This window comes from Rhea pennata, chromosome 6 (assembly GCF_028389875.1).
Source record: "Rhea pennata isolate bPtePen1 chromosome 6, bPtePen1.pri, whole genome shotgun sequence".
Classification (NCBI taxonomy): Eukaryota; Metazoa; Chordata; class Aves; order Rheiformes; family Rheidae; genus Rhea; species Rhea pennata.
The window spans coordinates 12,514,731-12,527,225 of NC_084668.1; the positions used below are offsets into that span (position 1 = coordinate 12,514,731).

Genomic DNA, 12,495 nt, shown 5'->3' on the forward strand with positions numbered 1-12,495 from the left:
CTTCTTTGAAGACTTCTGTCTGCTTTCTAGTCGAACCCAGACCTTGGGCCTCCCTACAGGTTGTTACTGATTCTTTCATTCTTTAATAGTTCTGTTGAGAGTCCCTTAGAATCAATTTGGTAAAAATACCAACTTCTTGATGCCTTGTAGTATTAGAAGCCCTTCTCTGCTGCACAGGACAGTGCTGGCTGCCCTTGGGAGTTAACAGTGTCAGTAAAGAGGCTCAGGCTACCATGTCCCCGTCTGCAAGCACCAGTGGCACTAAAAACAGGTGGTTCACAATACACCCAGGGAAGGGCAAATGTTGTGGATGGAACAGGATAACTGACAACACCACCACAAGCTTTATGAGTGTGCTATACACCTAATTGGATATTTTTGTAAGGAGTAGTAACTAAATTAATTTTAATTTACCTTGGTTCTGGATTAAGCTTTTGCAAGAGCCTCAATTTTCTTCTTTCTCTTGGTCCAAATTAAAAAATGGAACACCTGAACTAAAAGATGCTGTAGATATCCTATAATTCTATAACCTAAATCTTTGTTATCTATTTTTCTTAGTATTAGGTTCATCAACAGCTACACATTCAGATGTTTCAAATTAACCTACCGATATATAACATGAATTTGCAACTCTTATTTCCAGTGCACATACTTTACGTAATATGAAATTTAACAGAGGTCTGTATTTCCTGTTATAGGATAGTTGAAATCTATAGCAGTAGTTTCTTTTCTTTATCAAATCCTGTACAATCCTATTAGCTCTTGAGCTATAAAATCCAGTAGGACTTTTTCCCATAAGATCAGCTGAGAAGATGCAATATAAATTCAAAATATTACCCCAGACTTTAGCCCTAGGGCTAACACTGTTCTCTGTGCGGATATAGGGCCTTCACTGTATTTACTCTAATATTTGTGACATACCCTTTACCCTCAGCTTGAGGCTTTGCTTTCCCAATCAACAAACCTGTCTGCTTGAGACTTACTTGATGAGGCAGTTGATGCATCCTGCTGTGAAAATAAGCACAGCGTTCAAGGGTCATTTGAAGTCCAGCATGTCCAAGTCTTTTCTTTAAGACCACTTGAAGAGGGGAGAAAAATTGGAAGAAAACTCTCCGAAGAGGAACTTTGCACCATACGAGCAATTTGGATGAGAATGTTATGCAGCCGCAGGAAGCTGTGGGAAGAGATGACCACACAAGGTTAATTGCCTTTGCCAAGTGTTTCCAGATTTAAAGAACGAAGAGAACTGTTAAATCCTGCACATTTTCTTTCTCTTGTCTGCCAAGTCCATTAGTAAGCTTTTAAACTAATGTATAGCTCTGTTGATTCTTCCAGGCTGTAAGCATGTTACAGGCTTGCATAGTATGGCCCAGTAAGACAGTTGTGGTCCCAAAGGAGAGGGAACGACCAGCAGCATAACCACCACGCTGAACATGGAGGCAGTCCTGGCTCTGGCGCAGCTGGAACCCATAAACCCAGCTGAATCCAGGCTGAATCCAGCAGGACGCTCGGACGGCTCTGCGGCTGCAGTCCCCGTGGTCTCATGCCCCGAAGAATTTGCTTATGTGCAGCAAGTGCACAGGTCTGGTGCAGAGATTGAGCATGAAAGCTCGCAGCCTGAGCAGAGCTGGGGAGTTGGCATAGGTCAGGCAAGGCTCTTTGGCTTCATCTCAGGGCTGGCTGTGCTGGATCTGTGCTAACTCACAGTAGCGAGGTGTCTCTCTACTACTTTTGTTACCCTTTTTTGGTTTTCTGTTGCCTGGAATATCCCAACTTCTTGTTACTTTGGATAGCAGAGAGTGGATGGTATATGCCATCTGTTTTTTCACTTAACTAGAAGATAGAAATTTAACTTAAACTGCACACCTTATAATTGGCATCATTATACCAATAAAAACAGCAATTAACCTGTTACCCTTGTCTGAGATTGACAAAACAAGGAAGAAAGTTGCATACAAATTAAAGTTGTTGCCCAGCTAAACGGCTCTTTTTCTTTCTCTCAGAACCAGGAGGGTTTCAAAGGCAGTTCACCAAGATCAAAAGAGATGCTAACCAAACAGGGGGCTCGTGCCAAGTAGTTTGAAAACACATTGATTGCTTTATTGCTGAAAATCTTCTTTCATTACGTTATGATGTAGACTAAATATATAAAAACAGACTTGAATTGCTAAGTTTACTGCTCGCGGAGTTCGGCAGTGTCAATGCATGTCTCACCACGTCACGCTGCAGACAACGTTTTGTGACCGCGCTGGTTTTACGCCCTGGCAGGAGGCTACGAGGGAGAATCAGAGCTGGTTCTTGTGAAGGCTGTTGCGTCTTTGCAGGATGTGAGTCAGGTAACGTTTGCAAGGACATGACTGGAGAGGAGGATTAGTTGGGACGTTTGGGGTTACCAAGAGGCCAGAAAGCCTCACCTATCAGCAGTACACAGCGATAACCTCAGGCATACTGTGGTCTTGCCAGATCTCGATAGCAAATGGTGTCTGAGCAGGCCCGATCCTAGGACAGGCTCTGAAGGTTGGCAGATGGTGACTCTGAAGAGAGAGTTGTTCCCACTGAGCTGGTCAGGTATAGTGTCACGGTGCCTGTGCAGGGCTTTTGCAGTCCTCCAAGAAAGATATTAAATGAAGTTTGTGACATTTGAGATCATTAATTATCACTCGGCACTTTTCAGAAGTGAAGAGATGCTACTTCCAGTTTGCATGCTTGTTTGTTGGCAAATTTAATCGAATCAGAAGTCATATGGGATTTTTTTTCTCTGTACTGTTTAGCAGCAACAGCGTGCAGTAAGCAGTGGCCACAGTGACCTGTAGGCCCAGTCCTCCTAAAATTCAGCCTTTTTCATACATGGGGCCTGAATAAATTCTGTGCAGAATCACACCCACAGAGTGGTTATATATTCTGCCAAGGAGAAAAGTACTCTAGACATTCAGGAATAGTATTATAAAACATCTTCTAGATCTGAACTCCTGCCTTAAACTCCATCTGAAAATAAGCAGAAGTGCCAGACGCGGTGCCTGTTTTGCCCTGCCGCTGGCCCCTCTGCCTTCAGAGCAGAAGATTAGAAACAAATGCGAAACTCAGCAGCTGGTTTAAGCACTCAGACGGACTTTAAAAGCAAGCGTGATGATAAAAATCAACATTTTTTTTCTCTTCAGTTTTAACTCTCTCTGTCTTGCTAGGAACAGTGGAGATGAATTACGTAAAATGGAAATATGCTGTATAATTCTCTTTTCAGGCTGTCATTAGGATTCTTTGTGATGTCTCTTTATAGCTGGAAAAGTCAGAGTAAAAGGGTAGCAGAGGGGAACTATTTACATATTGTTGGAGGAGATTAACAAACTTTTTTCCTCATTGCTATTTCATCCTGTGAGGGGAAAATACATTCCGTTTCTGATGATGTTGTGACTTTTGTCACGCTCTGCTTCCAAGTGTGTTTGCTAATTGGCACCTCTTGGATAAATCTGTCTGTCAAAATCACATGTAGCACCTGGATGTGCAATGTAACAAAACACTCTCAATATTTGAAAGGAACTCAGATTTTATTATCATATTCTATAAATACAGTCTCGTTGTTGATGTGTGATTGATGTGATATACCTTTAATTATAAAAATGAAAAGTCTTCTCTGCATTTTCTTTCTAACATCTAAGATATGAGGTCCCAGATCAAGATGTAACTTAGACCCATGAATAAGCTCCATTGAAGTCAGGGATCTCTGGGCATGCAGTTAATTTTGAAAATGTGCTTCCTAAGTGCTGCACAAAGTTAGGCCCCACTTTTATTCAAATTCACTAGACTTTCTTTTCAGACTTTACTGGTACTCTTATTTCTGTGAATTTGAGAATGTTGCTAAGGATGGGGGTAGATGAGTTAGTTTCTGTAATACTGCTTTGGCCACAGTCCTGCAGCCTGATCCTGGAAAGTGCAAGCGATTACTGTAGGGATGGAGGTTTTCTGTATGCTGTACAGATTCATAATCCCCTTAACTTTATTGTAGAAAGCTAAATTTACATCCAGCAAAAAATGATCGTGCAATGAAGTTCATGGAAAAGATCATTCGCACTGAAGGAAGGCATCTCTATTAGCATTTTAAGTTTCCCAGATGAATTATGTTGTCCCTTGTAATATGCTGTGTTCCACATTAGTGACTTCACAGGTCGCAAGCTGTGCCCAAACCTGTTCTTTAATAACTGTGGCTGTGAGCAATTGAATACCGAGAGCCTCAGCTAAAGCCCACTGGGGTCAGGGAGGAAGTCTTCACTGTCTGTGCTTTGGATCATCCCCTTAATTTCTATTTGAATCAAATAACTCCTGAAGCAGGAGCTGGGCTGCGGAGAAAACGTCCGACACTCCATGCTGGACATAGGTGCGGGTCTGCAGTTAATCGCCTGGGAAGTGGAGGTGTATGCATTTTGGAAGGAGAAGTAGTTTACGTTTTTCCGGTCGCATGCACAATGTGAGAAGGCTGAAGAAGCATGTGGCCAAGCATAGAAATGAAGGATAAAGTGCCTTCCTTGCCCTGGCGAGGCTGAACACCCAGACAGAGAAATGCGCACAGACAGAATGAGCCCTTTCAGGCGGGGAGTCATGATTTACCGACGCGCTGGCTGAATGCTAAGTGCAGGAGGGTGCCAGGAGCGAGGCTCTGCGCTCGGGAGGCGTTGGGGGCCGAGCCAGGCAACAGAAACCCCAGCACCTGCGAGCCAGCTCGCCTCGTCACACCAACGTTGTTCCGCTGCCAGCATGACCCGCATCGGTCTGTGTATCAAGATTTGGGCTCCTTCTTGTCTTCTCTCTCCTTATTTCTAAACTAGTGTAAGATACTGTGAAGCGATAGCAGCAGTTTGCATAGCGAGCGCAGGGCTGTCAGCATGATGGGCTTTATTCAGGTGTCAGTGGCTTTAGTGGCCGAGATGGGGGCCTATTTCCTCTCCTAGTGATGATCGTTTACGTTGCTGCAGCTCCTGCTGGGTCCCATTCTGCCGGCTAAGGCGGCGATGCCGGGGGAGAGGCAGTCCCCTTGCCAGAGGAAGGGCTGGACACCGCTTTCCTGTCCTCTGTGACAGGGAAATGGGTTGAAGTCAATAGAGCTGTGCTGGGGTGAGAGGAGACCGGAGCGGAGAGCGTGGTGGATCTGCCTGTTTAAGGTGTTTTTATCGCTCCCAGTGCGGCGATGTTTGAATGCCTCACAAACTTTAAGACCATTCCTGCGAGAGAGGGAAGCGGTGTCATCCCTGCTTAACAGCTGGGGATATGGTAAGGTAAAATACCTTGCCCAAGGTCGCTCTGGAAGTCGCTGGCGGAGCAGGGGCTGCCAAATAAACCTTGCCAGATCTCAAGCCGGTAGGTAAGTGGCTGGCCAGCTTCCGTCCTAGCCTGGGGCGGGTGGCCTGTCCTTGCTGTCCATCTGACTGTGCCCTCCTCTTCCTCCCGTTCTCGTGTTGCGGTGGCACGAGCTGCTGGATACGCAGAGCGGAGTCCCTGCAGTCCCTTCGCTAGGCGTCGGATCAGGCTGTTAATCCCTCAAGGCGCAGGCACAGCAACTGGTCCCTGTTTCCCGGGAACATGGGAATCCAGGGTCAGTGCGCCGCTGGATTGTTCATTAGCAGGGCCTAAGCCGTAGCACCTTCCCCTCTCACGTTTGTATTATTTAGGGTGACTAATCATAATAACAAATTGATTAAGGTTAACTGGATAAAGTCATCTAAGTCATATTTACTGCTAAACTAACTGCCCAGGGAGGTGAATTAATGATCTTTACAGAAACCTTTTATGGTTATTTGGCCACAAGGTGCGATCTGGTTTGATCTTTTATGCAACATAAATCAGTTTAATGGTTAAATCTGTGCAGCTAGCTGCAGAATTTAAATGAGGGCTTTTTAAATGAAGTATGATGCTTTTCCACACACAGAGGGACATTGAGCAGGTGTATATTGCAATTAAATGGGAAAACTTACAATTAGATAATGTTAAGTTTGTGACACTGGCTGACAGAAGCCTGGAGATTCATGGTGAAGGTCCATGATCAATCATTAATTCATGCCGCCAAGGATAGAGTAAAAATGCAAATGGTCTCAGACGAGGTCGGAGCAGTGTGGAAGACCGATGTGGGTCATATAGCGGATGGTTGATACCAGCCACTCATTTCAATAGCTTTGGGTTTGAATACTGTGTTGAGTCACAGATGGAAATGAGCTGGATTAGCAGGCAGCGCTCTGCCTTTCCATCATTTATTCCTCTTTTGGCAATGCCTAGGAAGGTCCAGCTGAGATGAGGGACCTGTTGTAATAGGCAGGCTACAAACACATCCTGGGAGATGGCTTAAGCCTGGTGCAGATTTTCTAGGGTGGAAGAAAGCTAAGAAGGCATTAGCAGCCCTCCTGGCCTTCCTGCACTTTAGCACTGTGCTCCTAGATTGCCTGATGTAGCTACAGCCTCTCCTGCCCCATTTAAACAGCAGTGATGTCTCTCCCAGGATCTTACTGTTTAAATAGTGAATGCAGTTTGGGAGATGGAGGCTCACAGAGCTGTGCTAATGAATCCAAGGTCAACAGACTAGATCTGGGAATGAAACAATGTGCATCCTTCTGATGCACAGCCTTTTGTCCTACCCACAGGACCACACCGCTCACCAGGTCTCCCCTGAATACTGTCTTCACCCAACGGTGGAAAAGGGATTGACTGTAGACAGAACAGCTTCAACAGGAGCCAGCTTCACAGGGTATTTGTTGAACTTAAGAATATTCTGTTAGACACACCTATTTACTCAGGTGTTCCCTGAAGAAAGGGGGAAGTGATTGGGATGTTGATTGAACTCTGGGGAAAAGTTTGTAGTTGGGAAGGCATGGGGAAAAGTGAATGGTTCCTGTTTGACTGACTTCTTTTCTGAATGCTCCTGTGTTAATAATTTACTGACAGTATTATAGAATAGGCAAAGAGTCTGGGACAGAGAGGGTATGGGTGGGTGAAGGGATTCATGAACACCACTCAAGAAAAGATCGATTGTGGGAGCCTGAGAGACACATTTTCCCATTCAAGTCAGCTGCTGATGGAGCATGGACCTCCTGTGCCTAGTCTTGCTGCCTTGTTGAGTAGAAAAGAGCTGATGTTTTTTTCTGTAGGGCTTGACACCACAGAATGATGGAGACTGAGTGTGAAGCGATTCTGCCAAGCCCTTCTTGTTCCAGTGCCCTGGCGTGGCTTGGAGAGGCAGCGCAGTCACACACTTAGAGCACTGAGCTGGGACTTGGTGGACTTGGGTTATCTACTTATAGGCTTAAGTCTTCTGTCTTGATGACTGTGTGCTTTCTGTGTGCTCCCTGTCCTGCTCACATCATGGAAAACACATACAGGGATGCAGAGTTCTGGGTAAGTGTTGCTTTTAAGTATGAGGATGAAAATGGCTATACAGGAGCTAAGACTGCTTACTGTGGGTGTTTGTTAAGTTTCTTACTGGAAGTCATATTGCCTCTGTAGAAGATCCATCTGCTTGCAGGACCAGAGCATTTGTTTTTGCCATTCGGTCCCATCAGACAGAAAGGAAAGTATCTGTACTGTGAGCTTTTCTTGATTTATGACTTTTCAGAACTGCCGATGAGTTTGTTTTCTTCCTTTCTAGTGGATGACCTGTGCTGAAGTTCAGCACCTGCAAAGTCGTTAAATAATGTTTAACATTTATAAGAAACATTTACATCTTCAAAGTTCTTTGCAAATGCAAGCTAATTAAAGAATTATCATCAACCAAGAAATCAGTTTTGTCTTTTTAACTGTGTTACAAATAACACCTGTCTGTTGTAATAAATACTGTTCATAGAAAGGAAATGAAAGGAAAATTTAATGGATTTCTTTCTCCCTTCTTCTTTTGGTGAAAACTTTGATAGATGGAGTTTTAATTCTTTTTTTCTTTTTTTTCAATTGGCTCTAAGCATTAAAGAACAAGAAAAAGAAATCAGCAACCATCCTTCCAACCTGCTTCTGCTGTGAATTTGGCAGTATTTTTAGTTGAGTCTGTCTTGATTCTAACACTTCTTCTTTATTACCTTTTTGCACAGAAACAAGTGGAGAAAAAAAGCACCAAAATATGTGATTTTAGAGCCTTAAAAACTGAAGCGGAGAGGGTTCAAGATAGTGCCTGAAACTACTTCAGACAATATCTTTCTGTATCACATTAAAATGCAAGTCAGTGTTGTTCCATTAAGTCTCCCACCACTTTGGTGCGATGAGTAAATATTATGATCCTATTTAACATATGCCTCAAGCCGTATAAAAGGCCAGACAGAGACTTAGCATACTTGAATGTGAATCATTAAAACTACAGCTTCTTAAATGTAGACTGAATTCAGTCTAAATAGGGAATGTTACAACAGGGATTAGACTCTTTCCTCTTCCAGTCTCATGTTTCCTACACCAAATTATGTCTTCATAATGTAGTTGTGTCTGTAGATCTGTCATGATGACTCTGATAGCGCTACAGATTTTCAGTACTGTGATCATTTCACTGTTTATAAATCAAAGCTCTTTAGTTCCATTTTTCATAAGCTCTTATAAAGGGTGGTAACCAGTCTTGGATCTACCTGGCTTAGACCTGAAAGGGGTTTGCCTTGAGAGCTGGAGTTCTATGAAGTTGGGATCTCAAAACAAAGTTTGAAAACTTGCTTGGAGGGTGGTTTTATTTGGAAACATGTTGTTGGCTGTAGAAAGACAGCCTGAGGCTGGGTAAAGAGTAGGGATGCCTGTTTTTTCCTCTGTTCCTTTAGCCAAGCAACCTTGTCCTTTATCACCTCACTAAGAAATCAGCTCTGTTTGGGGGAAATCACTGCAGGACTTTCAGGGTTCTGAAAATGGACATTACAATCACCTTGTGCTGAGCCTGCACTGGTTTTTTTGTTTTTTTTTTTTTTTCAGTAAACCTTACCTGTGTTTTAGGATGGAAATAAAAACAGAGATCAGACAAGCTTCACTTCAGTTTATTACAGCGGGCTCGTTCATGTGGTTCTAATCTGGGTTTTTACATTTGAGGAACATCTAGATGTGGCAACTTAATTCTCTCGACAAAGAGAGTGGCCCTCATCTGAAAGATTTGACCCCAACATATTATTCAGGGATGCATAGGTCAGTCTCTGCTCTGATTTTATGACTTGATTTCCTCTGTTAGGTATTTCAAGCATGATTTTAAGAATAAGATAATCTCTCCAGAGGAGAGATTTAGTCACAAATTGTCATATTCTCCCAATTTAGGAAGATCGACTGCATCTTCTCCTTTTTGTCCCACTGCCCAAGGAGGGAACTGCGAGGTGAGGACTGCAGGGAGATTCTTTCAAAATACATTCAGGGGCTCAGCAGTTACTTGGTTTGGTTGTGCTTTCAGGTTTGCTGGGCAGACTTGTCCAATTAGGAATAAAAAATAGTGTTGGAGACTGACTGTGGTACCCAAAGAAAGAGCTGGTTACTGAGCATTCAGCATTTCTCCAGTTAAAACTACTATAAAACATGAAGCAGATGTTCTGTGGTGATGTAAGCATTGGTGAGAAAAAAGTCAGTGAAGGTAAATCAGCCCTGCTAGCCCAAGAGTCCATGTCTGAACATCCGCCAGCTGCACTGCAGGGAGGGAGCAGGGAAGAGGTCCAAACAGGTTAGGAAGTGGAAGGAGCTCACTCCTGTGAGAATGGAGGTTGCTGGCTGTAGCACATCTTCATTAATTGCCATAAAAGATTACCCACTCGACACTGCTGTTCCAGGTGCTCTGTCTTCGGTTCCACCACTCTGTTGTAAACTCTCATTTTCTGCTTGTACTGCAGGAAAACAAAACAAAACAAAACAAAAACCAGCATTGCCATTTTCCCTTCTTTGCTCTTGAAAGACAAAGACTGTCCTTCATAGACTCTCCGACATGGAGTGCATAGAAAGGACAGGCCTGTAGTAAAGTCACTAGCCCGAAATTTGGAAGATTTTGGTTTAGTCCGTGCCTCTGTCACAGAGTGCATGTGTAACCTAGAGCAGGTCAGTTAATCTCCATGTTCTTCCATTACTGAAGTTTTAAGATAATCCTCTCCCAGCCTTTTTTTCTTTCTTTTCTAGTGTACTTGCTTTTCAAGGCTGGCTCCCTTTCATTTGTGTAATGGAGTAACAGGGGCAGCAGGGTCTCCATGGGCTGAAAAAGAAAAAAACAAAAAACCCTCCAAACAACCCACAGTAACCCTGGCCACCGTGAGCTGTTTCAGGCCTGGGGCAAATGAAATCTTCTGGTCTCACACAGTCTCTAGCCTGCCCCGACTCCTCAGAGCGCTGAAGGCTAACTTCACAGAGCAGCCGGCAATAGAGATGACTACAAAAGCCAGGGCAGGCTGGAAGGAGGTGGGTAGTGCCTGGAGAGGGAGACGGAGGTTTGGCAAGGTTTCTGAATGGGCTCACGTGTCGTGGATGCTGGCAAAAGCAGGACGCTTGAGTCAGTTGGAAGAACTCTTGTAGTTGTGCTGTATGTTGGTGTGTGTTGAAGACCGGGACACATCCTCCATGTGGGATAACAACTGGCTTTGCGGATAAGAGAAAGTATTTGTAGGCTCTGTGTGTTCATGTGTGTCTAGATATCAGAACAAATTCATGACAGTAAAATTTTTCTTACCGTTCTCATTTCATTTCCCAGACCTGGGACCTGCTTTACTTACTTGAGTTTGACAACATCTCTGATAAGATTCAGATTAAGATAAGAATGAAAAGATGAGATTTGTAACTGTACGTCAGTCACCATTTGAGTTCAACCTAGTGCTAACCAACACACCAGGAGTCTTGATGTTGTGGGTTCTTAAAGCAGAATTCCCAGAGTGAAAAGTCACCCCCACTCTAGAACCTAAAATAGTTTGTCACAAATCCCGCTCTCTTACTGTGGCTGAATTTTAAATGGTCTGGTGATGCTAGGTCACCTTACATGACATTATAGGGGGCTGTTACTAATTTGTCGCTGAACACTTTTGAAACAGAAAAAAGTTCTGCGGGGCGGCATACAACGAGCAAGATAAAGTGGGGCGCAGAGGGTAGGAGAAAACGAACAAAAGCAGGCCAGGTTTGATGATACAATTTTTCAAAAATAGCGAGTATGCAGAGAAGATCTCTGTTTTCTCTGAGACCCAAATGATTATTGTGGCTGCAAGGCATTTGAGTGGAGATGAGAACTGTTACTTGGTTCTCCAGGAACAAAAAGAAGCCTTGCACTGCTGGGGGACAGCCCCAGCGTCCTGGCTCTGCAGAGGAACCCGTACATCTGGGTGACAAACCAGAAGTGGCCCAAGCAAGTGCTGCGAGCGTTTGAAATGAGCTCCGCTGACAAGTGATGGAGAGCATTTTAAGGGAACTTGGAAGGGTTTGCATGTTTGATTCGGTATTGGCATTACTTCTGTCGTGGCCGCGACTGGCAATGTCCCTGCAGCGGCCGGGGCCTGAACAGCACGACTTACAAGGGGAGCTGCTATGTTAAGTAAAAGTTGCGTAAGGAATAATTTACCCCCAGCCGGGCACAATAATGCTGCTATAATTCCATCAAGGCATCCGGGTGACGTCAGAAACCGCCAGCGTAAAGTTTCAGTGTCTTGTTAATCTCCCCAGAATTTGCAGACGGAGCGAGAGCCGCCGCTGGTTTTTGAGGTGCTCCCGTCACGTGTGGGAAGGACTGGGGCGCCCGCGAGCGAGACGAGCCCGTGGAGGAGGAAGCCTTGCGTGTCTCCGGCGCACGGGGGTCCAACTCAAGTTATCCCCTGTGCAAGCCGGCGTGGACGGATGGGGGGAATTACGCCTGTGCTCGGAGCCAGCCCGGAGGTGTGTCATGGGAGCCTTAGCGTGGAGCTGAGCTGCTCCTCAGGGCTCCTTAACTCCTCTTTGGTGCTTCCTGCAAACGGTTTTGTGGCTTCTGGTTTGCATCCAGCGAGCGGAGGGCATGGGCAGATGTGGGAGGACCATGTACACGCGACGGGAGCCGTGGTGGTGGCGTATACCACTGGCCGGACCCATGCCGTGGCCTCGCCGGTCGAGAGAGCGGCTCTGCTGCTGGACTCGCCGGATCCTTGGTCCTCGTGAGGGAAGTCCCCCGAAGCACTGGGAGTGTGAGCTGGGAACGTGGCCCCCGAGCGCGGGGAAGCGGCGCGGGAATCGCCGAGCCTGGCGCGGTCTCCAGACCGCCGCGCGCGAGGCCCTCGTGCTGCTTCCTTGCTGGGGCCCCTCGGACTGTTTGGCTACTCGTAACCCTCTGGACCTTCTCCGATGGGACTGAGAGCTATAACATTTCAAGAGAGAGAGGGATGACAGGGGGGATAAAGAGGAGCGAGGGAAAGGCACCTAGGATGATTTCAGAGAGCCTTCTGGCAGCCTCTCCGTGGGAGGCTGCCATGTATAATAAGGAAACGATTTGTCTGGGAATGATTCAGCGTGTTGAACTCTCCCTGCCCGACCTCTTCGCTAAGTCCCCAGCATGGGATTGCTGGAGATTTCTAATGGAGGAAGAAC

At 45.3% G+C, this 12,495-nt stretch overlaps 1 protein-coding gene across 1 annotated transcript in view; it reads left to right on the forward strand.

Moving 5' to 3' along the window:
* SEMA5B (semaphorin 5B) overlaps window positions 1–12,495 on the forward strand; it is a 270,689-nt gene that overhangs the window by 39,653 nt on the left and 218,541 nt on the right. The gene's annotated exons all lie outside the window — the stretch shown is intronic.